We start from the raw sequence: 27,310 nt of genomic DNA on the forward strand, positions 1-27,310 counted from the left end.
TTGGTTTACAATACACCTCAGCACAGAGCCAATAAATTAATAAAATCTGATAAGTTTTCAGATCCCTTGAGGGGTGAAATGCAGCTTGCAACACAGCGAATTTGCAGCAATATCACCGAACAGGGAAAGTTAATTTTTTCATTCCCTATGTGGCAAGGTCTAGCTAATTTTTCACTGCCAACCCCCTTTTTATAAAAATATATAGCTCTTAGTACACAATGCTTAATCGTGATCTTCACATCATTCTTTTTTTTTTCCAATTGTTTTCGAGGAATTCCAACTTACAAACGAGGTGAACAGCAGATGACTTTTATCTTTTTTACTCAAGTATTTTCAGTGCACTCAGTAATCAGTGGGGTACACTTAGTCTGGTGTTAGGCAGGGAATTGCATACCCAGCTCCTATTACTGTTCATAAATTATTGTTCCCATATGCACCATCCTGAAAATGTACCTCAATGGGCTTTGTTTGGGCTGTGTATACTCCTGTCATCAGTGGTGGTAGGAATCTCACCAGAAATCTGAAAAAGACCAATTAAAAGGCAAATCCACTCTTCCCAATCCAATAACACTGACCAAAGCAACAGAACATAAGGAGATAAATGTGAATTATTTTCCATGTTTTGCATAATCATTGTAAATTTTAAAATACATTTCAGCATTGAACACAACATAATGTCCCCTGGAGAGTCCTGCTTACAAACCTTTTTAAAGGTACAGTGATCTCAGATATTTTGCATTAAGGCAGTTCTGATGGTTGGTGCTTCAATGGCCACAAAATTAAGTAATAACATAAAGAACTCCCATCTTTATTTAGAGCACATATCAAACACTTTGACACAGCTAAGAGCCATCACATAATGCCACAGTAGGACGTTTTAGTTAACTCCCTTGTCTGATTAAATAATGTTACTATACGGTTATGATGATTTCCAGGATCTCAACTTGGGAGTGGTCCCATCTCACAGAGGCCCATAGGGGCGTCCTATAACCGTCTGTAGAATAAGATATTCTTCAGTTTATTGGCTTTTGAGTACATCGGATGGAGTAGGACACCATCCCTATCCTTAAGCAGCTCCCAATCAAGTGAGGGAGCTTGAAAGATGCGTCTAGAGCAAAAAGGATGAAGATGCCTGGAGTACAGAGGACTCCAGGAAAAGAGGCACATGTGACCCAGGTTTTCTTTTTGCCCCTCTTTTAGGAGCACTGATCTTAATTACTATTTATAATTTATTTATAATTTGAAAATATTTCAAATGTTTTTGTTTTATTTACAAAACTTTTCTTTTCTTCACAGATAAAGATTTCTTTCAGAAGAGGTGTCCTCAGTAAAATAGCTACCACTTCAAAGCAAAACAAAATAATCTCATGACACAATAATATACAATGGTTGGCCAAATAAAAATAAACACCCTAGATGAAAAATGAAACAGTGTTGTCACTCACATGGAGGAAAAGTGAGCTAGTTCTGTAATAGTAGCAAACCTGATGATCTAAAATATGCTGCAGATTCTTGAGCAGTTTGCTTCTATCTCCGTATCTATTTTATCTTTATTAGGGAAGTTGAAGAAGCCTTTGATGTTCCAAAAATGCAATATGGGATGAATTAAACATCATTTTCACAGTCATGTGTGCAGATTTGGACTTGAGATTTTTTTTTTTAACTCAGCCGACCAGTGTCCTAAGCAGTTTTCCTTATTATTAACATCTTCTCCCACCAATTTCTTTCCCAGCCTGATACCTCATCCTGATTAATGGACTGGTAGCAGGGACAACTTTTTTTAAATGATGTTTTGCTTAAAGCATCTGTTTATGTTTCAACAAAACAAATAAAGTCAGGTATATTAAGGAATATGGTGTTTTAGAAACAAAGAAAACAACCAAGATTAGAGGAAAGTTAACTGTTCCCTCGGGAGAAACCCTGGTGGTTAAACTGATTCATCAGCAACAATACAGAAATTGTTTTAATGGTGTTTTGAACATCTTATTCTGGAAAAAGTAATACCCAGCCTCACAAAGGTTGAAATCAAGGCTATCCATTTGGAAGACTGACAGTAATTGAGAGCGATATTTCATAAAGTCTGTTAAAGCCAGTAGGGTGAGCATATAGACACTTAATGAAGTACCTTCATCCTATCAAATATTTTTCATGCTGAACTGGTTAATACCACTGAGAACAATTAATAATGATTCAGGAAGGGGAGAGAGGTTTACATTTTAGGGCTGGGTTCTTTGGGCAAAAACCATACTTCAAAGCTTACTTAATAACAATTGAAGAGAAATCACACAGGAAACAAAACCAAAGTCTTCTGTCTATAGATGAGCAGAAGGGCACCTATGGAGTTTATCTTAGCTTTCTCTTCCCAATTAAAAATACAACATTCCTGGGACTTCTCTGGCAGTCCGGTGGTTAAGACTCCATGCTCCCAGTGCAGGGGACACGGGTTTCATCCCTGGTCGGGGAACTCAGATCCCACATGCCGTGCAGAGCAGCCAAAATAAATAAATAAATAAAATAAAGTAAAATTAAAAAAAAAACAAAACAACATTCCATTCTGTCTGTTTTTATTTCCCAAGCTCAATTTAAAATTTTAACTCTCCTAAATATTCTTTTGAAGGGTAGGGAGAAGTCCTTTCTTCACAGAGTGAAATCTGTGGCAGCTTTTCTCTGTCCTTTAAAAACTGTAGTCATTAAATGCACACCGCCATCACTAGAGTACGTCAGAGAAACTTCAAGATTTGTCACAGCAGCAATCCATCACGAGCACGGGAAGGTATAAACAGGGTAGGATCCACCTCAGGCAGAACATCCGTATTAGAGGCTTAAATTTTTTTTTCTCCCTTCGCCCAAACTACAGATTAGTGTCCTTCTATTACAGGCTTTGGTTTGCCTTGATAAAGGCTGTTTGTTACAGCCCGTGTTGGGGGCAGAAGTTCTTTAGTAAAACTTGTCATTATTTATGTACCAGAAAGGAAAACCTTGTCTATTAAATTAATTAGAATGTGACCTGAAAAGGAATATTTTTGATCAGTGAAAACAGAAGTCTTCGGGGAAAGGGGAAAAAAGGCAGAAAGGTTCATAATACAGAGCTGCATTGTTTGCAGAAAGCCTGCTGCTTCCTTTATGCCTAGCTGAACCATGCCAGGAGCCCTCTTGAATTTCTACAAGAATACAGTTTCAGATCATCTGCATTCAGGGCCAGAGTCATGGCCCTGGAACCGATAATTGCCTCTGACAGGATTTAATTACCTTCTCTAGGACCTTTTCTCTGTTTGATTGGAGACCACCCCCTGCCTCCGATCAAATCAGACAGTAATAACACGCTGAAGCGCAGCAGCCAATCACGAGTCAAGTCTGAACAGTGACCTTGCTGAGTCGAAGCTGATTGGTGGTGTCAGCCTTGTCAACGGTGTCAGGGAACCGTCAGACAAGAAAGAGCGAGGGGGGAGCTGAGGAGAGTGAGGGGAGATAAGAGAACAGCATTAATGCTAATGGAGGTTGTCAGCATTCAAGACTCCAGGCCGCCTTACCAGCGGCCTTGCACAAAAACAAAAATATGAGAGAACTCATACAAGTCTAAAATATTCAGAAGGGGAACATTTGTGCTTCTCCAATTTGGGGAATCTATTCAAGGTATAATTCACATGCAATTCAGATCCAGCGACATACACACGCGCTTGATGTGACAGAATAATTTTCATGAGAAGAAAAAGCCCCACAAAACTTAGCCAGATGAATTGGGGGCGGGTGGAGGGGAGGAATAAACTACTGCTCCATGACTTTCTGTTGTCTTTTTTTTTTTTTTTTTTAACTAGACCCCTGAGAATGCTGGTATTTAAGATGCACCACAAAACTCTGGTTTTAATAGTAACCTGCTTTTAATATTAGCAGTTGCTGTATTATTTATGACCACTTTAGTGTGGGATATAAGTCCACCTATAATGTTAACAAAGAATAATACATTCATTAAATGGCCAATCTTTATGTACATACAGTTTTAAGATAATTTATAGCAAGGGCATAATTCTGGTCATTTTCAAAAATTAGTTTAAGCTATAAAATTTGGTTAACCTTTATTCCATCAAAAAAGAAAAGAAAAAAAGAGCTCTTTGCTGCAGAAAACAACACCAAGGCATCAGTGAGTTATAATATGCAGAAAGTAGGTTACAAAATAGTAATCAATTGAGATTTGGAAGAGAAGTAGAACGTGTTATTAGGGTTGTACTAATTTGGAGTTTAGTTTATTCATTACATTTGTCTATAAATTACCTTCCCCATAGCATTTATTTTGTTTCTGACTCACCTACCTCTTTACAAATGTAGCAACTACTATAAAAAGATACATTTACAAAGGTGTATAGAAAGACAATATTTATAGGGATTAACAGTATTTTTCATAAGTCTTTCAATCATTTAAGAAAACTGGTCTAATTTAACTTCTCTCACAATGAAAGGGACACTTTGTTACCTGATTCCTGGACTTTACCAAAAGGAATATTGTTTTAAAAAATAATACCAGATGATTCAAGTTTAATACAGATTCTTCCACATGCATACAAATACACATTTTTTCAAGTGGTTTCCAGCTTCACCAAGGAATTTTACCTAAACAGTCATTGCACGAGTGGATTCAGTGTTTTTGACTCCTATTCTATTCCTTACATACCTCTCCCCAACAAAATATGATTTAAAATTAAGAATGGAAACTTTTCCTATATATCTACAATTCTTTTCCTTTATAGCCATGGAATTTAAAACATAGTTAACATATAAATATGGCATATTTTTCTATACCAGATCAAAATATATAATGGACTTAAGATGATCATAGTTATTTCAATTTTTAAAAGAGCTATCTGCAGCAACCTATAGGGATGCAGAGTTACTTTGAAAAGATCGAGTATTTTCAGAGACCCATGGTTAAAATAACTCATTTAGGGGGAAAATGTATCTTACACAGAAAATCAGAGGCTTAGAGTCTGGTTCCAGCTTTGCTATTGACAAGCTGTTCAGTTTGAGCCAACTCACTTGTCTTCATGTGTTTTGGTTTCCTCAGCTATAAAAGGCAGTTAACAGGAGGTTACCTAAAGAATCAAAAGTGTGTATAGTACGCATGTAATTAGGACGTAGACAGGATAACAGAGTCTTTTCGCTTCTTGGAAACACTATTCAGGGTTGGTTTCTCTCTGCCTCTATTCCCTCCAGCTCCATCCTGTCACATGAGCTCACCACCACCCGACACACACTGACAAATATTTTGACAAATATTGAGAGATATGTAACATGTAGTCACCAGCAGCGTCAGGACTAGAACCCAAATTTGCTAAATCTTATCCCTAGGTTCTTTCTGACTCCACTTTTTGCCACTTGGAACTAACACAGTTTTTTTTTTTTTTTTTTTTTGGTGGTACACGGGCCTCTCACTGTTGTGGCCTCTCCCGTTGCGGAGCACAGGCTCCGGACGCGCAGGCTCAGCGGCCATGGCTCACGGGCCCAGCCGCTCCGCGGCATGTGGGATCCTCCCGGACCGGGGCACGAACCCGCGTCCCCTGCATCGGCAGGCGGACTCTCAACCACTGCGCCACCAGGGAAGCCCCGGAACTAACACATTTTTTGGAACTCAGATAAGTGCTGATCTTTTACTGCACTGGTTTTAAGTATAGTTCATTGAAAGACTCCATATGCATCATGCATCCTACTTGGGCAAGGGAGCAGATGCTTAACAAATGCTTTTAAAAGAGACTGTGCAGAAGCAAACAGGTCTAGTCATTGTGTGACTATCATCAACTTGAATTTTTGACCCTTTGGCTATTATCTCTAATTCTAGCATATATGTAACTCTGAAAATTAGGACAAACTTTAGCTATTTTTCAGGTGTTAAAAAGAGTATAACAAATGAGTGTGTGTATAGTCCTGACATAAGAAAGAAATATAAGAAGGTTTATTATGTCTCAAAGTGGATAGTCAATAACATTTTATTTCAATGGAAGATACTATGCTTTTCAAAGACAATCTACCCCCAGTTGTGAAGGGAAGGGGAGATTTTCATTCTGTCCCCCTGCTATGACATCTTCAGCCAGTTCAGATCAGAGCAGCAGCAACAGAAAGGAAAGAAGCCAGTAGCATGCCTTATTCATTTCTTTAGCAACGCTATTCTCGCCCTGGAAAGGTGAATAATTAATACCCATCTGACTCCACCTAATTAAATCCACATTTGCTTATTCTGTTCATTTGAAAATGCTTTCCTTTAGAGAAAATAGCCTTTGCTTATCGTCACAGTTTATATTTCTTAAATGGACACTTTTGGAATTACAGAGATTCTATCTTAGTTTTGAAAAGCCTTTCCCTTTTTGTGCTAATCATCAGGAATAAATGACAATGCTTACTATTTTTTGAAATGGGAGACAGGATAGTAACCAATTGCTAGGTTTAGATTCTTATAAAACAGATAGTCAAGCCTAGATTACGTCATTTTTTTTTCCTAGAGAGATGAAAAAAGGTCTTTTGCTCCTTTAAAAACTGAATACACAACAACAAATAAAGAGAAATTAAAGAGAAACCATGCACTACATCCTCGGTTAAATCTCAATTGCTGTTTCAGAATGATCTTTGCATAATCTGAGTTACACAACAGAGTGACTAATTGCAAATTCAATCACTCCTTGACTGAGCCTCAGAAATCAATTCCCAGTAAAATATGACACTCAGTCATTCAAAACAATAGAATAGTCAATATTTCACCATCCACAGTCTAGTTAGGACCTAGTTCAATACAATACAAATTCAATTGTTTTCTGTGTCTAGCAAGCCTCTTCTATTCCATGTAAACTTGCCTAACATTTTCAGTAATTCAAACGATGATGGAAAAGTTAAATAGAATCATGAGATTTCCAAGACTTGTAGTGAGAATTTCACTCAAAGGCTTCTGATCCAGACTTCTGATCTTTTCCTTAATGAGTATTGATGGTCAACTTTACTTGCATCCTTGTGGCTAGTCAACTTAAATTTAGACAGGAATCATCCAAGTGAGGCAGAGAGTACTGTGGACGGGGGGCGAGGGACATGGAGGGTAGTGAAGATCCAGGTTCAAGAAGATGGTCCAGAATCAGATCTGAGACTGCAGAGTCCTGGAGTTTACTGCATTTACAGCAAACGAATGGAAATTGCAATACAATTTTCCAATCGACCTCACTTTGGAATCATTTTCTCTAGCTCTGAAAGGCTAGGATAGAGGAAAGATAGAACTCAGATATAGAATTAGAAACCAAATCTAGATAGAAAACTAGGTAAACAGTTTTCAGTGTTTCCAAGACTAAAATTCCCCAGTTTTGACTTTTAGCACTGATTTTACTTCTCACTTCGTGATCTTATCAATTCATCTAACTGCCAAAAACTCGATTTCTCTTTTTCAACCCTGGACTCCCAGATATTAAGGCATAATTCTCATTTTTCAGCTGGAATTTTTACTATCCCTAAATAAAATACACAAGGTTTAAATTGTTTTGTCCCACTATTGTTGTTACTATTAAAACAATATTGGGGTTTGTCTGTATTTGGGAAGGGGGTGTTTCTAAAAAAGAATACATCTGATTAAGTGCACTGTTTATTTACATTAGAATCCACATTTTAAAAGACCAGCACACAAAAGGCTTGGAAATGCATCTAAAATGAGAAACTCCAGTCAACGGATTATTCAGCTGGCAAAATGGAAATTTCAAGTTGCATAGACAGCTAATTGTGGCCTGCCTCTGGAATGACAGGTCTATAATTTTTAGTTTTGTGTTCATTGAAAGCCAGTCACCTTGACACTCAGTGCTCCATTATCCACCGGCCACCAACCACATGATGATATTCAAGGAGTGACGGGCACTTTCCATTATGGGCTGGTGAAACACACTGAGTTTTATTTGGATAAAGCTGTCCTGAGAAAAAAAGAAATCCAGGTGTCTACTTCTCCTCATGAGCAACAATGACACTGAAACAACTTTAAATCCAGAGAATCAACTTCTTTGTTCTTGTATCATAACAACCATCAGTTATTCTTGGTATTCATTGCTAACCTCCTGAAAGTGCTTTAATGTGTCACCGTCCTAGCCTTTTAAATACAAATTTTGCCTTTTAACGTCAAGAGCTCTCCCCATTAAATTATATTATCTTAGAAGAACTTTAAACCTAGTTAAAGCCTGCATCCAAGAAAAAGTGTAAGATGTTTGTTCTTTGCCTTTTTTTCCCCTCCAAGTTATCATTTCAATTGTTCCAAGGCTTCATGGGTAGGGGAAATATAGTTGAGCCAGGAGCCAGGAGATGAAATTGTAATCCTAGTAATGAATGAATTTTGGCTGTTGACTTTGCAGAAATCTATCAACTCTCTGAGCTTCAAATTAGTGATCTTTAAAATAAAGAGGCTGAACCAGATGTTTTCTTCATTCTCTTCTGTCTGTGCAAATGTCTGGTTCTATATTAATATTAAGGTCTATATTATTAAAGTCTGATCCACATAATATTGAAATAATATAACATTTTCCTGGCTACAAACAGCACTGAACTTCATTTGTCAAACGGAACCATGAGGATGTATTCAGCTGCAAGTAACAATACCTACTAACTGTGGCATCAATAGAAAAGTCAGTTAATTGTCTTCACTAAAGGAAATTTGGAGGCATATTGTTCAAGGTTCTGTGCAGTAGCTCAACATTGCTATCAAGAGCCCAGTCTCTCTCTGTCCTTAGTGTGGGGTTTTCATCCTTTGATGTCATTTACCGGTTATAAAATGGCTGCAGCAGCTCCAAGCATCCGAGCCTCCACAAAAATGAACCTGGAGGGGGCTTCCCTGGCTTCCCTGGTGGCGCAGTGGTTGAGAGTCCGCCTGCCGATGCAGGGGACACGGGTTCGTGCCCCGGTTCGGGAAGATCCCACGTGCCGCGGAGCGGCTGGGCCCGTGAGCCGTGGCCGCTGAGCCTGCGCATCCGGAGCCTGTGCTCTGCAACGGGAGAGGCCACAACAGTGAAAGGTCTGCGTACCGCAAAAAAAAAAATGAACCTGGGGAGGACGTTATGCTAAGTGATCGAGATAGGCAGGAAGAGAAAGAAAAGTGCTGTATGATTTCACTTATGTGTGGAATCTAAAAAAGTCACACCCAAAGAACCAGAGAGTAGAATGATGGCTGCCAGTGGCTCAAGGGTAAGGGAAATGGAGAGCCTGTTGGTCAAAGGGTACAAATTTTCAGTTATATGCTGATTAAGTTGTGGTGATTACAGTGAATAATACTGTATTGCATACTTGAAATATGCTGAGAGTGGATCTTAAGTGTTCTCAACACACACACACACACACACACACACACACACACACACACACACACTCACCAAAAAAGTAACTGTGTGAGATGACAGATGTATTAACTTGTGATAATCATTTCACAATGTATATGTATATTAAATCATCACATCTTACACCTTAAAGAAACATCACACTGTACAGTCTAAATACATACAATTTTTATTTGTTAGTCATACCTCAATAAGGCTGGAAAAATTTATTTTAAAAATGTTTAATAAAAAACCATGGCTACAAAAATAATCTCGCCCACGAATTCTTAGCAAGGAACGGGGAGACTGAAAAGAGGGCTCTCCAATGATCAGAAAGCAAATACTTACCCAAAGACCTGGTAGGTGGAATAATAGCCACCGTATCCTCATCTTAGCCCTGAGAACCAGTGAGTGTTACTTTATATGGCAAAAGGACTTTGCGGGTATGATTAAGGATCTTGAGATGGGAGATGATTCTGGATTAACTAGGTGAGCCCTGTATGTAATCACAAGGGTCCTTATGAGAGGGAGGTAGAGAGAGTTTGACACAGGAGAAAAATAGGTCATATAATGACTGGCAGGAAGTTGGAGTGATGTGAGGAAAGAATGACAAGGCAAAGATGCAGTGGGCCTCTGGAAGCTAGAAAAGGCAAGGAAACCGATTCTCTCTTAGAGTTGCCCAAAGGAACAGCCCTGCTGACATCTCAAATTTAGCCCAATGAGATTGAGTTTGGACTTCTGGCATCCAGAACTTTAAGAGCATACATCTGTGTGCTAAGGCACTGAGTTTGTGGTAGTTTGTAATAGCAGCAACAGGAAACTAATGCAAGCCCTGAGCATACTTTCCTTTACAACTGATTGGCCAGATACAGGCCATTCCTTGACACGAGGGAGGCTAGGAGAGTAAGTAGCTGGCAAACAGGAAGAAAACAGACATGATTGTATTAGACCTATTTTGATTCATGCCCTGGGGTTGGGTATATTGCTAACCTCAAACAAACTGGAGTTCTGTTAGCATGTAAGTAGGGTCTGCCATATCAAGGTTCAAGGAAATTTATGAACTTTGAGATTATTTCTCAACTTTGAGATTATTGTGATATTCAATTACAATATTTATTAAGTGCCTAGTCACTCAATTTAAAAGTTCAGTGACTTGTAAAGTTCTCCTTGGCCTAAACCCTGCTTATCTTCCCAGCCTATCTCCCATGATTCTCTAGGGATCCAGCCTTACTGGTTTTTCAGCTTTTGTTACAAATTAGGCTTTCTTCCACAAAGTCACCCCAGTATGCATTCAATTTGCTTTCCATGAAAATCTCCCCCACTCAACCCAACTCCTATATTCTTTACTTTGCTAAATTCCCCTGACTATTCAATTCTCAACTTAAGCAGCAATTCTTCAATGTCGTTCCCCCGACCACCCCTAAGTTAGCAGCCCTTATTACCTGTTCACTTAGCATCTTTTATGTAATCGTAAGACTGACAACTACTCTTTTGATGTTGTATTCTCCACTAGTCCAGGGTAGCCCCCTGGTTCTAACAATAGGAGAACATCCTTGGGTCTAGGCCAAGAAATGAGGTCAGCCTTATTGGCTTGCAAGGGAGCAAAATAGAAAGAAGGCAACACAGTTTTTCCTATCTGTCTCACTGCTATGGTCTGAATATTTGCATCCCCCCAGATTTCGTAAGTTGAAATCCTAATGTCTGATGTGATGGTATTAGGAGGTGGGGTCTTAGGGAGGTGCTTAGGTCATGAGGATGGGGCCCTCATGAATGGGATCAGTGCTTTTGTAAAAGGCCCCAGAAAGCCAGCTAGCCCCTATAGAAAATACATCAGTTGGTCTCTGCCCCTGCTTCACGGCACAGAGCTCTTAAAACCCTCGTAATTTCCTAAGTGATAAGAGTACTAGTATCTAGAATAGCATCTTCTGTTCTAATATTTGGTCTTTCCAAGGAGGAAGAGTCATGGGAATCTCTGATTTGTAGCCAAGTCAGACAGAAGTTGTGGGTGACCTGGGAACATGCTACTTGCCATTGACATCTGAAAGGGGGGGGGCTGTCTCATGGGACTGAGCCCTTAACCTATGGAGTCTGTGCTAACTCCAGCTAGTGTCAGAGTTGAATTGAATTGCAGGACACTCAGCTGGTATCACAAAGAACTGTTTGGTGTAGGGAAGAAACCCTTACATCTGGCATCAGAAGTGCTGTCAGTATGGTTGCAGCATGAGAGTTAAGGAGAAAGACAGGATAAGTCAGTTTTTCCTTTCTACCCCCTTCCACCATGTGAGAACACATTGAAAAGTCACCCATTATGAACCAGGAAGAGAGCCCTGACCAGAACAAAACCATGCTGGTGCCTTGATCTTAGGCTTCCAGACTGCAGAACTGTGAGAGATAAATTTCTGTTGTTTATAAGCCACACGGTCTATCGTATCCTGTTATAGCATACCAAACAGACTGACATTTACCCTGAAAACACTGATGTTTCCATTGTGGATTGAACAGTCTAACTCTTGGTTTCAATATCAAAGTCCCCACCAGAATGTCAGCTGTCAAAAAAGAGCCATTTTGAGAGAATGTCCTAAGAGATGAGGTGTTGAAAAGTTCTCCTTCCACCCACATAGTCAAAGCTCTGTCTGCCTTACTGTCCACTCTGTGCACAGACCTAGGCTCAAGTGCTCTTTGGAGAAACGATGTTTACTGAGTGAAGGCACCAAGCTAAGTTTAGAGCTATACAAATGAACAAGACAGGGACCTGGCTGACGTGGTGGTCAAACACATCAAACTGCACAGGCCTGTGCTTCTTAAAATTTGGTCCACTAATCACTTGTATAAGAAACATCTGCAGTGCTTATTTTAAAAGAATATTGTTGGGCTTCACCCTAGACCTATTGAATCAGATTTTCTTTGGGGATAAATGATTTGAGACCAACCAAAATTCAAGAATCATTTCCATAAATTGAAAACCAAAATAAACAGTTCTGTTTTTTTAACCCAAGAATTTTTTTGTTCCCATTTGGTTGCTTCACATAGATACTCACCCTTTCTTCCACATATATTTAGCACAATGCTTTATACACACCTACTCCATTAGCTATCACATCAGCTGAGCAATTCCATAATCCTCATCTATACAACTATAGAACTAACACACCATTTTTGCCACAGAATAGCTTGCACTTGGGGAATTGTGTTTCATCTAATTCCTTAAAATTAATGAAAAAGTACTATCAGTTTTAGTGGCGTTATCTCAGGCCTCCATTTTGACATAAATTATTTATCCTACTAATTTAATGGCAAACAGTCACTAAGGTAAGCTCAAGTCAGTGATTTCACACGTATATTGGTTATAGTTTAATTATTTAGGTGCCACAACTAGCTTTGTGATAATGAACTCTCCTGGGCAGACCCCATAAAATACATTCCTCAGCTTTAAAAAAAAAAAAGGAGGTTTAATGTTTTAAAGTTTTTCATGCTGAGGCTTATGTAACTTCTGAGTTATAATGAAATTTTAGGGAAGAGCCAGGAAATGTTTGTGCCAAGCAAAAGACAGAGAAGAGGCCAGGATCAGGGAAGAAAGAGCAAGCATATTTGCAAAATCTTTACATGAAAGTTCTGAAAATTAGCAGCTGCTTAGGTCAGAGAGTTATGGGACTTAAAAAATTAAATGCCCACATTTTAGAGCATGCCATATTTTTTCAAAGTCCTTTAAATTCTTCCATTTGTACTATATAGACTTAATATTTATAGTATCTTATGTTCAATTCAAATGATTCATTCATTTAACTGTAATAGTAAAAAAAAAAAAGCCCAACCATTTTGATAAATCGGTGGTTCTCAGCCACTACGAGACGTTGGTACACTCTGAATCTTCCACAGGCATGTGCCAAAGTTTGAGCACTTAAATTTTTATTTATTACAAAGTAGGATATATACAATGAGATGAAAGAGGGGTTGAACAGTTTATGCAACGTGGCATATTGCAGGAAAAAACCATGAGGAATAAGAGATGCGATATTAAGCCATAGCTGTTGAGAAATTGTGCACTTTACTGAAAAGTTTGAGAAGTTTTCCTCCTGAGTGTATAAATCAGCAGGTTAAACGTCCCTCTCAAATAGTAACACAAGACTGAAGTGCTACCCAATGAACACAGTGACGTTGATAGATACGTGTTAATGTCTTCAAATATTCTGGCAAAAATTCTATGCTCAAAAACCAAAAAGTTGAAACCTACTGCCATACAGAGTGATAAGGGCTATGACATAGATATGCACAAGTATTTAGGGACACAGAAGAGAAATTCGTATTCTATTTGAGTTTGCGGACAGAGGGTTTGCCTTGAGGAGTTGAAATCATGGAAGAACATAATGCAATCTATGTGGGTAATTAACTTCTTTTCCAAATAACCAGGAAAATAGTGAGCAGAAAGTCAGGCAGTTCCCTGGAGAAAAGAACAGACACTCAATGTCCTGGGGAGGAAAATGAATGGCCAAAGATCCGTCGCCCCATCACTTGGATGTCCACATCATCTCCACCTGTTTTCCCTGCATAATAATTAGGCATATATTCCCTTGTCTTCTGAAGCTAAGAGACATATTAGATTAGCAGGCTGACATTTCACCTCTGCAAATCTGGGTCCATTTAGACAATGTGTGATGTGTAAACTTTTCAACAGCTGATGTCACTATAAATCCAAAAACACCCATATCTGTGTCATTCTCTTGACCCATAATCTTCAGGAAATCCTTTTAGTTCTTCTTCCCTGGTGAGATCATTGTTTTCTTCATTGTGCGTTTGCTCCACTCAACACTTAGAATGAATCTCAAACCTATGAACCCCCTCCTTTAAAAGCCCAGCTGCCTTTCATGCCTCTATACCACTCACTCATACTTACAGAAGTTTCTGTGAAGGTCTGATATAGTCTCAGTTTTCTGATGAGCAACAGATGAGCTCTGCAGTTTATATGGTATCTTTGGAGCATTCTATATTCCTACCTTGTTTTAGTTTTTTGTTCGTTTGCTTTGTTTTTTGCTCATGGGAAAATTCATGTTTTTCAGAAACTGTTTAAAGTGTTCTTAAAAAATGAACTATCATTTCAGTTCTCTGTGTTTTCTAAGACTCTCTCATTGTGACTTACTATAGCATTAACTATCTATGTAATTTTTTCATCCCATTAAATAACAACTGCTGTACGTTAAATATCTTATAATGGGTAGTAGGATCACATAAGATTTCAGCATTTATGTAACTTTAGACCTAAAATGAACATAGTTCTTTGATGAGCAACTATTGGTCTCAGAGAATGAATCCTGCCCAGCTTCTCTGTAGGATTCTAAGATCTAATTTCGGCATGAATAATTGAAAAATTGCCTCCATATTTGCTTCTCTTTGGTGTATTCAGTTTAAATTATAAATGTATACATTTTCCATGAGATGAGATAAAATAGTTTTCATTTTGAATGAAAAACAAATGTGTCTTTAACATAATTTTTTGAATGTCCTATTTACTTTAAAAAAGTTAATTACTATAGAGGGTGCAGATGCATTCATTACTGTATAATGAAACTGAGCCTCTGAAAACTAAATGTAAGGAGATTGAAAATCTTCATTCTAACAATAAGTAGCAAAACTGAACAAACTGAAAAATCAACAACTCTTCTTAGATCCTTCAGAGAAGTAGAGTGACAGGGCAAACTACTGCCCCAAAACTGGAGAGACAAACAGGCAGATACAGAGAGTCATAACTTACCAGAACAGACACTTATACGCAGGAACCAATATTAGGGTAGGAAAACCTGAAGTAGAATTGAAAAATTGCTAGAGGCATTAGAAATTACCAAAACTGAAAAATAAAGGGAAAAAAGACTGAAAAAGAAAGCACACAATATCCAAGAACTGTGGGACAACTACAAAAGGTGTTAACAATACATGTAACAGAAGGAGAAGAAAGATGGAAAGAAACAGAAGCAATATTTAAAGCAATAATGACTGATAATTTCTCCAAATTAATGTCAGACACCAAGTTAAAAAACAAACAAACAAAAAACAACTCCACCGAGGCATATTGCATTAAAACTTTAGAAAATCAAAGATAAAGAAAAAAACACCTTACCTAAAGAGAAGCAAACAAAACAGTTATGTCTGACTTCACCTCAGTAACCGTACAAGCAAGAAGAGAGGGAGTGGAATCTTTAAAGTGTTGAGAAAAAAACTAGCAACATAGAATTCTGTACCCTGGAAAATTATCCTTCAAAAGTGAAGGAAGTATAAAGACTTTTTCAAAACAACAAAAACTAAGAGAATGTGTTGCTAGTAGATCTGCCTTGAAAGAAATGTTAAAAGAAGTTGTTTAGAGAAAATGAAAATTACATAGGTCAGAAACTTGGATTTACATAAAAGAAGAACACTGGAGAATGAATAAGGAAAAGTAAAATAAAACTTTTATTTTTCTTATTCTTAATTGATTTATAGGATAACTGTATGTTCAAAATAATGATAGCAACAATGTGTTTCATTATGTATGTTCATGTATGTATATATGCTTATATATAAGTGAAATGAATGACAGCAATTATATAAGGGGTAGGAAGGAGGAACTAGGAACATTTTGTTTTTATAAAGTGCTTACACTATACGTGAAGCAATATAGTGTCATTTGAAAGTGGACTTGGATTAGTTGTAAATGTATATAGCAAACTCTAGTGCAACCACTAAAACTAGTAAGAAAAAGAACAATTGATATGCCAAGAAAGGAGAGAATATGGAATCATATAAAATGTTCAATTACCCTTTCTCTCTTTTCAGAGTATCTGATATTTCTTCTCAGGTGCATGATGCCTTCAGAAGCTTCAAGTAGATCATTCCCATGCCAAGAGTTGTTCGGTGCCATAAATTTTAATTTCTTGATTATCTGTTTAAGCGTAATCTGTATTTCATTAGTATTACTTATTTCTCCCTAGAGAAAACTCCAGACATCTTACATCTGTTTCTCATAGTCTGATATAAATAATGATGATAAACCGTACATATGAAAAGACAGTATACTGTTTCACAATATTTTCTACTATAAGTCTTGTCAATTCAAGCTCTCTTTTATTGAAGTTAACATTCTATCTTTTATAATCTTAGCTGCAGCAGGAATAGTAGACAAATATTGTGAATGGGCATTATTTCCTATCTTTCATATTCAGCATCTGCAGACTGTTTATTCTCCAACAGGAAGTTAGCTAATGTAAATGTCTGGTGATTTGGATAGAGTTCTCCAGAATTCTTTCAACTGAGATTTGAATAATTAAACTAACCTCTACCTTAAGGCAGGGACATTATTATGCTGAAACTTGAGATAATGGGCTAAATAGAAATAATGTTACTTAACATCCTCCTGAACCTAAACACAAAAGAAAGAAATGTGGAGTCCAAGTAATTTTTTTTTTTAAATGAAGTAAACCACATTTGATATAATTCCCTTTGAGAAATATTATCTGTGTGATTTCACTGCGTGCTTAAAATTGCAGTTTGTAGGAATATGGAGAAAGGGTAAAGGAAATACAAAAGAAAACAAAGAAGAACCTTGGTTTGTTTTTAATCCTCTCAGAAGTCATTAGTTTGGTCATAAAGCATAATAGGATCATGAAACAATCTGAGGGATAGTATTAGGGAAAAAAAAGATGAGCAGAAAAAATCCTGAGGACTGGCCAGTGTTGTTTTCCAGAACTTTGTTTCCTGGGACTCAGCAAACCGGGAGAAAATCATAATTTGCCTTGGTAGAGAAGAGAAGAGTAGTTGATAGGTTTAGGTTTTGTTTTGTTTTGACTTGTTTTGTTAAGAGGGTATAGAATAAGGTGTTTCATCTGAGATGGTGTCCAACCTAGAATTAAAATAGCTTCATCCATTCATTCAACAAAATGTCTATTTAGGAAATGGTAATTAAGCTGAGATCTACAGGATGAAAAGCAAGAATAAAAGCATTCCAGGTAAAGGAAACATCACATGTAAAGGCCCTATAGGTATAAAGAGTTTTGAGAAGGGAAACGATCAATGTAGCTACAAAATAAAGTCTAAACAGAAAATTGGCATGAGCTGCAGTTAGGAATGTAAGAAGTAACCCTTGCATATAAGGCCTTGAAAGGCTTTACAAGAAGTTTGAATAATTGCCTCAAAGCCACTAAAGGGCATTCAATGATGAGGCACTAATGACTTATGTACTTTTTAGGTTGAACTTTGTCTCTGTATAATAAACAGATTAGAACAGTGGTTCTCCATGGAAGGTGATTTTGTTCCCAGGTGACATTTGGCAATGTGTGCAGACATTTTTGATTGTCATAACTGGGGAGGGAAGGGGGAGAGTGCTATTAGCATCTAGTGGGTAGAGGCCAAGAATGATACCAAATATTCTATAATGCACAGGACAGCTCCTCTGCACCCAGCTCCCACAGTCCACAACAAAAAAATTATCTGGCCTGAAGTGTCCATAGTGCTAAGGTTGAAAAACCTCAGATTCAAGGAGTCAACAAAGGATACAGGAAAATTAAGTTAAATGACTATTTCAGTAGTCTAGGTAAGAGACAATGGTATTTACTCAAGGATGTTGGTAGTGAAATGGAGAGAACTGGATGGATTCCAGATACAGTTTAGAGAAAAACTGATGGAACTAGACTTCTGGTTTTGGTTATGGCAGACTTGATCATTCAAATCATTACTGAAGACTACTAATAAAGGTGGAATACAGGGTTTCTAAAAAAATCTTTTAAGGATAATCAAAGAGCTAACAAATAAGTGAGAAGTCAGTAGACTAAGATCAAAAGAGGATGGAAATCCAGAGAGGTAAGCCCAATATTTGAGGCTATTTTTGCCCTATATTTGCCCAGCCAGAAGAGGCGGTCTGGAGGTTGAATTGTTCTCAAGAGGACTAGAGAATAAAAGAGTCCAAAATTTGGCAAGACTTGGAACTCTGCTGAGCCATTTCTACCTCAGCCTGGAACCCCAAAGGGCTGTATTATAAGAGTTAGGTAAACTGGAAGCAAACCAGCACCTGCTGGTTTTCTGGCGACCCAGAAAAATTTCAGGCATGGAAATTGAATTAAAGATGATCTTCAATTGCTAATGCATAAGTGCCTGTGTAAGACAAATGACAAAGCTCTCTGGAGAAAAATAGTGTCCTCCACAAATTTTTCTACAAATACTGCTTCAAGCCCAGTATTAAATGAGATCTGATTAGACACATGAGAATACAAGACCAGCAGATGTAAAGTGACTAGAAATCGACCAACCAATACTCTAAATCCTGGAATTTTCAACCACAGACTGTAAATCAACTATATTCAAGGAGATAAAACTTAGGCTTAATAATTTCAAGTAGGAAATCAGAAGCTCTTAAAATGTGACAAGACAAACTTGAGAAGAAACCAAATAGAAATTCAGCAAATGAAAATTCCATCAAAATTAAGAATTCAATGGACAGTTGACATAGCTGAAGGGATAATTACTGAACTAGAAGAAAATATCCATAATGAAGCAGGGAAAGACAAGACAATAGAAAATGCAGAAGACAGCATATGTGACATAGAATAGAGTAGGAGAGGTTTCACATACATTTAACCGTCATCAGGAGAATAGGAAAGAGATAATAAGCAAAAGCAATATTTGAAGAGAGAATGGCTAAGAATTTTTCAAATCTGATGAAAGATATCAATCTACAGGCTCAAAAAGCTTAACTAATCCCATGAGGATACATGAAAATGCTTCATAGCTAGACACATCACCAAAGACAAAATGAAAGCCTAAATGCCATTCACTGGGATGAAGGAAATTGGGGAAGGACTGATGAGAAGTAAGAATGTATTCCTACCAGTATTATACAGCTGGAATATACTGAAATTCTTTAGCTAAGTCTGCATCATGACAAAACAACAAGATTTTTCTTTAAAAGAATGCCCCATGTGAGTTTGAGTATCCCTCCAAAGTGCTCTCCTAACACACTAAGCACTCATTACACATTATTATAGTCATCTATTTGCTTGCAATAGACTAAATACTTTGAAAGCAAGAGTGATGTCTTTTATTTATTATCTTAACAACAGTGCCTGGCAAAGAGAACTTTCTCAATAAATTTTCATTATGTTTCTTGTATTACTTACAAATAGTATTTAGTTACTAGGAACAAAGAACCCAAATATGAACAACTTGAACAAGATTCATGTTTACTTTACCTCATGGAAATGAAGTTTAAAGGCAGGCAGATTCAGGCTGGTAAAACTGCTCCCATTTTCACAAATTTTCCAGGCTTACTCTTTCTTCTTCTACATCTTTAGTACATGGATTCTATGCTTAAAATCAGCTCATGACTATGAGATCATCACTGCAGCTCCAGCCATCATATCTGCACTTTGGGCAGGAAAAACAAAGAAAAAGAGCAAGTAGAATGTTCCTTTTCCCTTTTCTGGAATAGCTTTCCTGGAAACACTACTCAGTTAATTCTATTCACATCCATGGTTGCAACTTCTGCTGCCCCTACCAGAGTCCTACCCTTGCAATTTCCTCTGTCTCTACTTCCTTCTGTTCCTCTAGTTTGAGACCTGTTCTGCATCTCTAACCCTAGAAGACTACTAAAGCCACCTCCTCGATTAAGGAAAATGTATTTCTAGATTTCCAAGGAAGAGAATAGAATGCATTTTCTTGGAAACAACATTATCAATAGTGATTACATTGTATAGTATGAGTATGTTATCAAATTGTTAACTATAAGTGGGTTTCTCTGATGTAAACTTAGAACACAAACACCTTTTATAACATGCTTAAATTAGCAAAGTTATTTCTGATTACACATATTTGCCCTAGAAACTAATTTCTGAAACACAAACTTTTGTTAGGAAGTGTCGACTTTGTTAGGTGTGCTAGAACTCTGGTAGTGCACAGAGTGGGGGCCAATGAACTTTTGAATATTTGGTCATATTTTCTTTTCCCCTTGTGCTTTATTATCTTTCTTGCTATACTCTTATTGCAATGTGTTTGTTTTGCTTTATTTTGTTTGCTTTTTTTTTTTTTTTACCCAAGGACATAACTGGGTGCCTCTTATGATCTGAGCCATTATTATTTTTTTCTCTTGAGACACGACAAAAAATGATTTGCTGGTGTCTTTAGAGTGGCATACTATCCAAACTTTGGTTTCATGTCACGGAACTCAGCTAGTTTGAAATGTCACCTGTAACATTTTGCATATCTTAGTAAACCCAGTAGTGAGAGTTTAGCCTTTCAAAGCAACCTGAATACTCTGCATATTTCTATCTTGAAGTAGTGATGAATGAGTACTAGTTTGATTGCGATAATTTCCCAGAATCTGAGATGAGTACTCGGGAATTATTTGAAATAAAGCTAATCCTATATTTAATCAAGTCATCTGACATAGAACTTTCTGTCGTCATCTTTTTATTTTTACCTCATCATTAAGGCACACTGTCAACTAGTAAAATCTCAGTATAAATGCTGAAAGCACAAAGTTAAAGGCATAATAACAAGTGGATAAAGTACTTGTTATTAAAATAACAAGCGGGTTATACACTCAGTATATTTTATCATTTTACAAACATGATACTACGTTAATATTAGATAAATGCTTAAACAATTTGCTGTGCTTTGGAATGTAATTCTCCATTTCAGATGCTCTTCCATGGTTGAGAGCTTTGTTTTTTATCATAAGTTCATAGAATTTTTGACTTTAAATTATGTAGTGTGATATATTAATTTTTATTTTCTAAAAATGGTATAAAAATAAACTGTTAGAATTTTTCTTGATATCTTCTTATAAAATTAATGGAAATAGTATGGATTTTGGAGCAGATGGATTGGGTTTGGTCTTGATTTTTCTTATCTATATGACTTTAAACGTGTTATTTATTTTTCTGACATTCAGGTTTTTTGCCTGCAAATTGGAAAAAAATATTTCAAAGAGTCCTGGTGAGGATTAATGACATTATTATCAGTAATGTCATTAAACAAAAAAGGTCTAGTAGAATGCAGACCCTCAAAGAATGTCCATTTTCTCTGCTTTTTCCTTGGCTATGTTGTGAGCTGCTTCATAAGAATTTATTTAATTCCTTAATGTTTGAAACAACGTGAGGTACACAGTATGTGTTTACTAAATTCTCATTGAGATGGAATACCCTATAGAAATTTTGGAAGTGAATTGAGATTTTTTTTCTTATTCATTCTTTGGTTTCTTAAATACCTCTGTGTTTTTGCTTAAAGGATACCTTTTTTTGTTTTTAAAGTAGTTGTGTATTCAGTATTTTATTTATTTATTTTAGGCTGTGTTGGGTCTTTGTTTCTCTGTGAGGGCTTTCTCTAGTTGCGGCAAGCGGGGGCCACTCTTCATCGCGGTGCGCGGGCCTCTCACTATCGCGGCCTCTCTTGTTTCGGAGCACAGGCTCCAGACGCGCAGGCTCAGCGGTTGTGGCTCACGGGCCCAGCCGCTCCGCGGCATGTGGGATCTTCCTAGACCAGGGCTTGAACCCGTGTCCCCTGCATCGGCAGGCAGATTCTCAACCACTGCGCCACCAGGGAAGCCCTAAAGGATACCTTTTATAATAAACTTCTTACTTTAATACTGCCAGGCTGGGTTCGATAGCTGTGCCATGCGCTCCCACAAAGCCTCTAATGCAGGGGTCCCCAACCCCCGGGCCATGGGATGGTACTGGTCCACGGCCTGTTAGGAACCGGGCCGCACAGCAGGTGGTGAGCCACTCCCCATCACTGGCATTACGGCCTGAACCATCCCCCCTGCTTCCCGTACGTGGAAATACTGTCTTCCATGAAACCGGTCCTGGTGCCAAAAATGTTGGGGACCGCTGCTCTAATGTGTCTCTATTATACTGTTTATCATGTTACTTTATATTTATCTATGAATTGGTTGTCCTTTTTACTAGACTGTGGGGTCTTTGCAAATCTTACTAATTTTTCTTACATTCCTAGAACTTTGCAGAGTACCTGGCATATAGTAGGTTCAATAAACATGTACTAAGTAAAAATATGAATGAATTTATGCTTCAGCATTTGAATCCAGCATTGCATATGTCATGGTCTCGCAGTTCACCAAATGAAACATCAAAGGAGGGAAATTTCATACAGAGAGTTTTTAAGCACTTGTTCTTATCTTCCTCTATTTAATAAAACAATGACAACAATGGGAGGGGGTACTTAATAAATTTTATGATGTAAAGAATATAGTGGCAAATGTACAAAGATTTATATTAAAAATCAGAGTTTAGGGCTTCCCTGGTGGCGCAGTGGTTGAGAGTCCGCCTGACGATGCAGGGGACACGGGTTCGTGCCCCGGTCCGGGAAGATCCCACATGTCACGGAGCAGCTAGGCCCGTGAACCATGGCCGCTGAGCCTGCGCGTCCGGAGCCTGTGCTCCGCAACGGGAGAGGCCACAACAGTGAGAGGCCTGCGTATCGCAAAAAAAAATAAAAATAAAATAAAATAAAATCAGTTTATAATGAATAGTAAAATCATAGAATTAAGCTAAGTACAATGTATTAATAAAGTTAGGCAGAAATGTCCCGACATCAATCAGATTCCAGTAGAAAAAGAGAATCCACTCTGAGTATTTCAAACAAGAGGATTTTGAGGCAGGGAATTTTTTACACAGGTGACAGAGGAGCTGAGAAGCCAAAGGGGGAAAAATGAGGTAACCCAGAAATTGACAACAACCAGGAACGTCTACCACCTCTGCTAGAGAGACAAGTGAGGCGGCTCAGAAACTGAGCCCAGGAGCTGATGTCTCTTGTTGGAAGTTGGATCCGTGAAGGGTTATCCTATGGGAGCTGGAACCACCAGGGAGATGCAGCTGCTTCTGGAGGTGCCACCCGGACAGAGAGGGAGGGGGAGAAACTCCCAAGCTTCACCCCTCCTCCCACCACCCATCTCCACCCAGTGGCTCCCATGAGCCAAAGCCAGCTGACATGGGAACCTGGGAAACTCAGGCTGCAGGGGATCTAAGAATCCTAAGATCTAAGAAGAGGATTACCCCCAGAATGAAGTAGATAATAAAGGGGAAAAAATAAAACTGTGCTTTGGCACCAAAGCCCGTGCTTCAGCCTCTGTCAACTTACTGAACTGGTCTTCAGTTTCATGCTTGATATTGTAGTAAGCGCAGATGTTTAATGTCTAAATGATTGCTTATAGAGCTGCCAATCTTCCTCACTCCAATCAGAGGAGGATTTACAATGGAGCTAATGATTCTTAAACCTCAGGGCCCTACCCTTGCTCCAACCTCTTCTAGTGCTCTGAGAAAGATCTTAAGTATCTTTTAAAATTTATGATTGTATATGCTTTTTGAAAACAGAGGATCCAAAAGGTTAAAGCATCTTGTCCCTTGTATAAAATCTGCCTCTTTCCTACCTGCTCTCTCCCCCTCCCCTTATATCTAAGTTAGCTTCCTTTCTCAAATTTTCTTCTTTAACTCTTAGTTCAACAATTAAACCAGGACCCTGGATCAGGTGAGCTGGAGAAATTCTAATTCCATTCAGCAAGGTAAAAAAAAATTATTCTGCTTATGGAAACTTTCTTTACAATACGAATCACAAACTCAAATTCTTCCAGGGATCCAAGCAAATGACAAATGAATGAAAAAGGATCAGTGAGGGCTAGAATGGCTAACGCCCAGGTTGAAATGAGCAACTGTTACTCAGCTCCATCCAATGGTTGCATGAAATTGAGCTCACTGGATCCAGGCTGTCTTCTTTTTTCTTTTAAAGAGAAACTGAAAATATAATTTCTTTTTTCCAAGTCAAACTGTGAACTCTTTTGAGTTTTAAATGTACACTGAAAAAACTTTAATACAGCGCCAAGCAAAACAAATCACATTCAGGGCTTCCCTGGTGGCGCAGTGGTTGAGAATCTGCCTGCTAATGCAGGGGACACGGGTTCGAGCCCTGGTCTGGGAGGATCCCACATGCTGTGGAGCAACTAGGCCCGTGAGCCACAACTACTGAGCCTGCGCGTCTGGAGCCTGTGCTCTGCAACAAGAGAGGCCGCGATAGCGAGAGGCCCGCGCACGGCGATGAAGAGTGGCTCCTGCTTGCCACAACTAGAGAAAGCCCTCGCACAGAAACGAAGACCCAACACACCAAAAATAAATAAATTAATTAATAAACTCCTACTCCCAACATCTTCTTAAAAAACAAAACAACAAAAAAAATCACATTCAAGTGCTATATTGAACCCATGGGCTGCCAGTTTACAACATTTGTTTTTTAGGAGATATACATAACTTGAGAAACTTAGAACCAATCTTTGCAAGAAATCTGATTCTTTCTTTTCCCAAAGTCAAAATCAAGAGAAAGAAAAGGCTAAAGCTACCTCAAGAAGTCTGTCTGAGCTCTAGAACAGGTTGATTATTATTTATTGTAGTAAAAAAATAGACTCAACAAAATCATTTTAGTGTCAAGCATATTGCTGATGCTGGTATATATAAGCGAGAGAAATGGGGCCAAAAAATCGGGAGGCCAACAGATGTACAACTAAATAGAATACTTATGATGAAATAGCTAACAGATATTGAGGACTTACTATGTGCCAGCCACTGTGCTCAGTGTTTTGTCAATCAGACTGTCAGTCAACAAACATATGTTCAACCAGGCACTGTTCTATGTGCTGGGATAAAGCAATGACGAGACAGAGGAGCCTGCCTTTCAGAACCTTAGAGTCCAGAAGAGGAAGAGAGTAAATACATGTGTAAACAAAGAGATATGTGCAAGATGATTGCAAGAGTTCTGTGATATAATAAAGAAAATGGGGTAATGGGTTAGAGATTGACTGCAGTAGGGGAGATAAAAGAGTTTTCAAAACTGGTCCAGGAAAGCCTTTCCGAGGAGCTGACTTTGGATAAAGACATGACTTAGGAGAGGAAGGCAGTCATGAAGCAAAATTTATGAAGTTTGTTCCAAGTAGAAAGAAGAGCAGATGCTAAAGATCCTTCAGTGGCTGCAAGTTTGGCATAACTGAGGGATGGAAATCAAGCCAGTGTGAGTAGAGCAGATGCGCTCAGAGGGTGGGCAGGACCATATTGCACTGTAGACCATGATCAGGAGGTTGGATATTCATCTATGATGATGTGCAAGGAAGCCACTGAGACTTTTCAGCAGTGCCCTAGTATGGTTTGTTTGTTTATTTAATTAAATTAATTAATTTATTTATTTATTGGCGGCGCGGCACGTGGCATCTTAGTTCCCAAACCAGGGACCACGCCCCCTGCATTGATAGTGCGGAGTCTTAACCACTAGACTGCCAGGGAAGTCCACCCTAGTACATTTTGATTTAAGCATTAAGGTCATTCTGGCCGGTCCATGGAGGGTGATATATTGATGTGAAAGCTGAGGTGATGGAGGGCTAGACTGGATTGTAGCGGCGCCGAGAGTGAGATACTGGTAGATTTTTAAATCTATTTACTTATTTTTAATGGACTGGATGTGCGGTCTGAAGGCAAGACCTAAAACAAGAATGATATCTTGGTTTGGAGCTGACAGGAGCTGCACAGGCCACCACCGCTGGCATCACCTCCATTACCTTCACCCCTTAGCAGTCACCATCGACCACCTACCTTCCTGCCAGCATTGTTCCTAAGCCCCATTACTCTCTGCCACAGCTGACCCTGCGCTAGATCGTTAGGTCTTTATAGAGTCAGTAGATTATTCCTCTGTACAGGTGGTGTGGAAGTATTTTAATATTCTAAAAACTGATACAGCCATGCCAGGTGATGCCAGCTGAATATCAATCTGAGACCAAAAAGTCTAAAGTCTATCCTGTTGGATGTAGAACATCAATGGCAGTTTTGGCCAGGGGAATGACATGATCCAAGTAGAGTTTCCAGAAGGTGGAACTGGCAGCTGTGTGCAGGATGAGTTAGAGAGTGGTGGGAGAAGCGGGAGGCAAAGATCAGTTAGCAGGTTATTGCAGAAGACGCACAAGATCAGGAGAGGAGAATACATCAACTCCCCGAAGGATTTTGCTGTGAAAGTTAGACCTTGCCTTGATAGGAGGAAGGTAATATACTCCCTTCTCCCCTTTAAATTGATTTGTTGGAGCTTTGTTTTGTTGCTGAAGGTACCGAGTGAATATATCTTTGTCATCTACATGCCTTGTGGGTAAATGATAGAATTACCATCCCGGCTTCCTCTTTCCTGAAGGAATGAACTTTAGAACTCTATGGTATGAAGTGGGCTGGATTAGGAGTGAATTCCTGAGGTATCTTGGTACTTTCCAGAGACAGAATCTCTCTATGAATCTTTAACACATTGGTTAAACTGGGGAAAGGGAGAGATTCACATCCCACGTGAAGAACATTAAAAAATCCTTGCAAATAACCCTAAAATATATCTTTGCTTATTTATGACTGTCAGAATAGATAGAAAAATTGAGGGAGGGAGAAAAAAAAGAGAGGGAGAGAGAACAAAATCATAACATTTGAGCAATTGGTGAACCTAGGTGAGTATATGGCTAATCACTGTACTGTTTTGCAAATTTTCTATAGGTTTAACATATTTCAGAATAAACAATGGGGGGAAATATTTCACTAGTTTGCTAATTGTTCTTTCTGGGAACTAGCTGACCTTTGATTTTTAGTAATGATGATTTTAATGACTCACTTTATCATCAAAAAATCTGCAAACAATAAATGCTGGCGAGGGTATGGAGAAAAGGGAACCCTCTTGCACTGTTGGTGGGAATGTAAATTGATACAGCCACTATGGAGAACAGTATGAGGTTCCTAAAAAAACTAAAAATAGAACTACCATATGACCCAGCAATCCCACTACTGGGCATATACCCTGAGAAAACCATAATTCAAAAAGAGTCATGTACCAAAATGTTCATTGCAGCTCTATTTACAATAGCCCGGAGATGGAAACAACCTAAGTGTCCATCATCGGATGAATGGATAAAGAAGATGTGGCACATATATACAATGGAATATTACTCAGTCATAAAAAGAAACGAAATTGAGCTA

At 38.4% G+C, this 27,310-nt stretch overlaps 1 protein-coding gene across 1 annotated transcript in view; it reads right to left on the reverse strand.

The window, feature by feature from the left end:
• Window positions 1-657: 657 nt before the first annotated feature.
• Window positions 658-27,310, reverse strand: part of LOC117197549 (uncharacterized) — a 49,131-nt gene continuing 22,478 nt past the window's right edge. Inside the window, exon 5 of the mRNA XM_049713820.1 lies at window positions 658-3,449. The gene's annotated coding sequence lies outside the window, so the exon portion shown is untranslated. The remainder of the gene's footprint in view (window positions 3,450-27,310) is intronic.

This window comes from Orcinus orca, chromosome 8 (assembly GCF_937001465.1).
Source record: "Orcinus orca chromosome 8, mOrcOrc1.1, whole genome shotgun sequence".
Lineage (NCBI taxonomy): Eukaryota > Metazoa > Chordata > Mammalia > Artiodactyla > Delphinidae > Orcinus > Orcinus orca.